Here is a 6000-nt window from a genome sequence, read left to right as displayed (position 1 = left end):
TTAAACTGCATTTTCCAAAAATGGGTATAAATGTTACATTAAATCATTTAAAATTATCCATGTTATCCACATAATGAAAGTTAGAAATCTGTGTCTTTTATAAAGTGAATTTTACATAAAATGCTGTTTTTTTTGTAAAAAGCCTATTTAAATAAATATTTATTTATAGAAATTTAGAAGATATCATAAATCCTCCAAAAACTACACAAATGTTGAGTAAAAACATTAACAAACAGAGTAAAATTACATTTGTAAAAAAAAAAACTTATCTTGTTACAAAATTAAATGTTATTGTCAAAAAACACGAGTGTGGACAGGAAAGGAAGACCATCAGAGGGTTAATATACATTACTTCCTGAAATCACGTGCGCAAACACAAATAACAATAGTAGTAATAATAGTAATGTTAAATCTTACTTGTGAAAAGTAATCCCGAGCCGTACTTGCGATGGTCCGCCGATTAGAAGAGGAAAATGCTGCACAGTGCTCTGGCATCTTAACTGCTGCTACGCAACCAAACTAGGAGTACGACCGGTTCAAGATGGCGGCCGCAAATCTCGTCGCCCAGCGGCCAATAGGGCGTCTACTTATATGATGTCTATGGCCGCATCGCTAACCAGACAGAAGCAAACGATCCATTTATCAGGCTACCTATGAATGCTGCGGCTAGTGTGTAATACAATCTATCTATGGTAATGAGTCAGGCGGTGCTTAACTGTGGGTCTTCCGTTTTCAACATGGCGGTCGGGTCAGGAACTTTTTCCCATTTTAGATGTAACAGTACACTGAAATATATTTCTGAAAAGATTTAAGTCGAGAAATAGACAAAGCAACAGAATCTTGATTCATATTTGATCAGCATTGCCTAGTTTTACAGTTTGTTGTGACCCTGATGCTTTGCTTTGGACAGGTCCATGCACTGCGCAGTCGGATCTACTGATTGATTGATGACATCCATCAGCGGATCCCGTGTGTCTCCAGCATTTTATGCATGTGGGATCTCTAGCTGGAAAGACTAAATGGCTTCAAGTGGGAGGCCGTTGGTGGACCTGTTGCGTGATGTGGCTGACCAGCTCGAAAGAAGTGAGTTTCTAACTTACTCTAACTTCCTTCAGATCGACCCCAACACCCAGTGCAACCACATAAAGTGATTTTACATTAGCAAACGTTAACAGACGCATTTTAATGACGTTAACTACCTAACTTATATTATCGGCAAATGTATTAACTAATTAAATTTACCAACCATGTGGCGTTCACTAAGTTCACATTGCATATCTTTTTGTGCAGCATCGGGTGGTTCATCAAATTCATCACCTCAGCCGCCAGATAAGCCTAATGTTAACGTTACACCCAGACACCCAGTGGTAGGTTTCTGCAAGAACATTTGACTTAATTTCAGACTTTAATGCACTCACACTGAAGAACTTGTCCATTAAATATATTGTTAGAAAAATTAAACCATACACTATCAACTAATGATCTGTAGACCATCGTTCTTTTGTTACTCAGTATAGTTTTTATTAGGGAATGGGGATCGAGACCCGGTGCTGAAAGGACCCAAACTTTCTCTAAAATCAGTATCGGATACTGCTATCAGTGTTTCTAATGATGGCACCGAAACGCAGTATTAAACGGGCCTGGGACTGTTTATTATTAGGCTGCAGCTTCCGCCTCTATTCTGTCTCGCACACAGCGCCCTGCAGAGACGCAGACGCCCGTTCATCGCTGTGGAGACGAGGAAGTTAAGAATGTCAGTAACCAGACAGTTTCTGGGTCCCATTGACTTCCATAGAATATTTTTTTCCTACTATGGAAGTCAATGGGACCCAGAAACTCTGTCTGGTTACTGACATTCTTCTAAATATCTTCCCCTCTGTTCAGCAGAAGAAAGAAATTCATACAGGTTTGAAACAACATGAGAGTGAGTAAATGATGACAGAATTTTCATTTTAAAGTGAACTATCCCTTTAATGTAATAGTCCCTCACAGGTTATTTAACTGGAGCTTTGTAATGGGACCGAGAAATAACTGAAGCTGACACAAGAATGTGCTTCCTCTATTTGAATCTTTCAGTTTGGGTCTTACAGTAACAAACCAAAGCACATATTTGATAATAAGATTATAATAGTTAACCTTTTGGTTTTTGCATTAGATAGACCGCCATTATCAACAATAACAGAAAAATGCCCTTTTTTCTCTCCTGTGGTAGCCTCTCCAAACACACTTGGAAAACTTGTGCAGTTCTGGGTGGGCTGGAATGTGCTTCCCAAAGAGTTGAATGTTGAAGTGGTGGACATCCGCTTCCCAAAGTCTTCCACCTGCTTAAACTCCCAGGACGTTACACATAATATAGTGTCTTTGAAAGAGAAGTCCATGCTGCTATTTTGAGTGTTGATACTAGTTTTGGAATGGTCTAAGGAAATTCATCATATATAATGTGTGCACCATAACATTTTGTTATATTGTTGCCTTTGATTTTTTTTTTAAAGAATAAGTACAGCGAATGAGTTCAGAGTTAAAGAGTAAAAAGCATTTACATGTAGCACCTAGTTCTGTGTGTAAAACTGCAAGTAAAGGCTGCAAGCTTGTCATGTGTTGAGGCATAATTTTATTAAATACTTTATGTAAAGCATTTCTGTGTTTGGTTCAATAACACTAGTCAATTGGTATAATTAATTGAATACATTAAAGAATGCTGCATTAAGTTTATTAAAGCGTTCCAGCATTCTGGTAATGTTAATGCGGTCTCAATGACATTGCATGTCATAGCATTATTATTTACAGCGGTGCTTTTCCTGCTTTAAGTTGTTCAGTCAAAAGATCTGGTTACATTGTTAAAAAGGAGACAAATTGGAGTTCCCTTTTTTTTCTCCATATGTTTTTGTCACAGGTCGGAGCGGACCACAGGTGTTGCGAGTCACGCCCCTTCCTAATTTCCACCTCGAGGAGGTCCCACGAACACCCCAATGACCAGACACACGAGATAAGTTAAGGATAAATTTAAAACAACTTTATTTAAATTATTTAAAAAGATAATTTAGGGAAGGAGAAAGGGGAATCTAAAATTGGATTTTCGTCTCTTGACAGGAGGGGACTGGGCCTGAGAAATCTGGAGGATGTTGGTAAGTGGTCACAAGGGGAGGGGGGGGGCAAGGGCTCTCACGTCCTTTCACAGAGCTCCCACCAATCTCCTGACTGATCCTAAGTCCTTCCTTCGCGGCTTGATTTCCCGTGGCACCCTTCCCTTCTCCTAAAGGCAACAGAACACACGATGAGTAATGGGTAAGACGGAGAAGAATGCCTTGTTCCTATATTCGTTGCTCTTTAAGTGGACAGCTCCTCCACTACAATAGACCTCCTAGGTAAGTACAAGGTAACACACAAGCCCCTGGGGGCACAGGTAAGTCACAGAGGTAAGTATGTACAGTATTGTTCAAAATAATAGCAGTACAATGTGACTAACCAGAATAATCAAGGTTTTTAGTATATTTTTTATTGCTACGTGGCAAACAAGTTGCCAGTAGGTTCAGTAGATTCTCAGAAAACAAACAAGACCCAGCATTCATGATATGCACGCTCTTAAGGCTGTGCAATTGGGCAATTAGTTGAAAGGGGTGTGTTCAAAAAAATAGCAGTGTCTACCTTTGACTGTACAAACTCAAAACTATTTTGTACAAACATTTTTTTTTTTTCTGGGATTTAGCAATCCTGTGAATCACTAAACTAATATTTAGTTGTATGACCACAGTTTTTTAAAACTGCTTGACATCTGTGTGGCATGGAGTCAACCAACTTGTGGCACCTCTCAGCTGTTATTCCACTCCATGATTCTTTAACAACATTCCACAATTCATTCACATTTCTTGGTTTTGCTTCAGAAACAGCGTTTTTGATATCACCCCACAAGTTCTCAATTGGATTAAGGTCTGGAGATTGGGCTGGCCACACCATAACATTAATTTTGTTGGTTTGGAACCAAGACTTTGCCCGTTTACTAGTGTGTTTTGGGTCATTGTCTTGTTGAAACAACCATTTCAAGGGCATGTCCTCTTCAGCATAGGGCAACATGACCTCTTCAAGTATTTTAACATATGCAAACTGATCCATGATCCCTGGTATGCGATAAATAGGCCCAACACCATAGTAGGAGAAACATGCCCATATCATGATGCTTGCACCTCCATGCTTCACTGTCTTCACTGTGTACTGTGGCTTGAATTCAGAGTTTGGGGGTCATCTCACAAACTGCCTGTGGCCCTTGGACCCAAAAAGAACAATTTTACTCTCATCAGTCCACAAAATGTTCCTCCATTTCTCTTTAGGCCAGTTGATGTGTTCTTTGGCAAATTGTAACCTCTTCTGCACATGCCTTTTTTTTAACAGAGGGACTTTGCGGGGGATTCTTGAAAATAGATTAGCTTCACACAGACGTCTTCTAACTGTCACAGTACTTACAGGTAACTCCAGACTGTCTTTGATCATCCTGGAGGTGATCATTGGCTGAGCCTTTGTCATTCTGGTTATTCTTCTATCCATTTTGATGGTTGTCTTCCGTTTTCTTCCACGTCTCTCTGGTTTTGCTCTCCATTTTAAGGCATTGGAGATCATTTTACACTGAACAGCCTATCATTTTTTGCACCTCTTTATAGGTTTTCCCCTCTCTAATCAACTTTTTAATCAAAGTGCGCTGTTCTTCTGAACAATGTCTTGAACGACCCATTTTCCTCAGCTTTCAAATGCATGTTCAACAAGTGTTGGCTTCATCCTTAAATAGGGGCCACCTGATTCACACCTGTTTCTTCACAAAATTGATGACCTCAGTGATTGAATGCCACACTGCTATTTTTTTGAACACACCCCTTTCAACTAATTCAACTAATTGCCCAATTGCACAGCCTTAAGAGCGTGCATATCATGAATGCTGGGTCTCATTTGTTTTCTGAGAATCTACTGAACCTACTGGTAACTTGTTTGCCACGTAGCAATAAAAAAATATACGAAAAACCTTGATTATTCTGGTTAGTCACATTGTACTGCTATTATTTTGAACAATACTGTAGCAAGGTAACTGGGTCTTTCCCCTGGACGTACACCGGTATATTCAGGTGAGTAACTTTCTACTTGTCGCACAGATACGTATTGAACAAGGTGACTTACTCTTCACACTGGGCTTACAGAACGTATTCAAGGTCAATAGCTTTTAGCTCGTGAAGACGGGTAAGTATTCAACAAGTGACTGTATCTTCACGCTGGGCTTACAGGGCGTATTCAAGGTCAATAGCTTTTAGCTCGTGAAGACGGGTAAGTATTCAACAAGTGACTGTATCTTCACGCTGGGCTTACAGCGCGTATTCAAGGTCAATAGCTTTTAGCTCGTGAAGACGGGTAAGTATTCAACAAGTGACTGTATCTTCACGCTGGGCTTACAGCGCGTATTCAAGGTCAATAGCTTTTAGCTCGTGAAGACGGGTAAGTATTCAACAAAGTGACTGTATCTTCACGCTGGGCTTACAGGGCGTATTCAAGGTCAATAGCTTTTAGCTCGTGAAGACGGGTAAGTATTCAACAAGTGACTGTATCTTCACGCTGGGCTTACAGGGCGTATTCAAGGTCAATAGCTTTTAGCTCGTGCAGACGGGTAAGTATTCAACAAAGTGACTGTATCTTCACGCTGGGCTTACAGGGCGTATTCAAGGTCAATAGCTTTTAGCTCGTTAAGACGGGTAAGTATTCAACAAATTGACTGTATCTTCACGCTGGGCTTACAGCGCGTATTCAAGGTCAATAGCTTTTAGCTCGTGAAGACGGGTAAGTATTCAACAAGTGACTGTATCTTCACGCTGGGCTTACAGCGCGTATTCAAGGTCAATAGCTTTTAGCTCGTGAAGACGGGTAAGTATTCAACAAAGTGACTGTATCTTCACGCTGGGCTTACAGGGCGTATTCAAGGTCAATAGCTTTTAGCTCGTGAAGACGGGTAAGTATTCAACAAGTGAC

The sequence above is a fragment of the Carassius auratus genome, unplaced genomic scaffold (assembly GCF_003368295.1).
Source record: "Carassius auratus strain Wakin unplaced genomic scaffold, ASM336829v1 scaf_tig00216836, whole genome shotgun sequence".
NCBI lineage: Eukaryota > Metazoa > Chordata > Actinopteri > Cypriniformes > Cyprinidae > Carassius > Carassius auratus.
The sequence above is the reverse complement of the archived record's forward strand: the minus strand, read 5'-3'. Positions refer to the sequence as shown.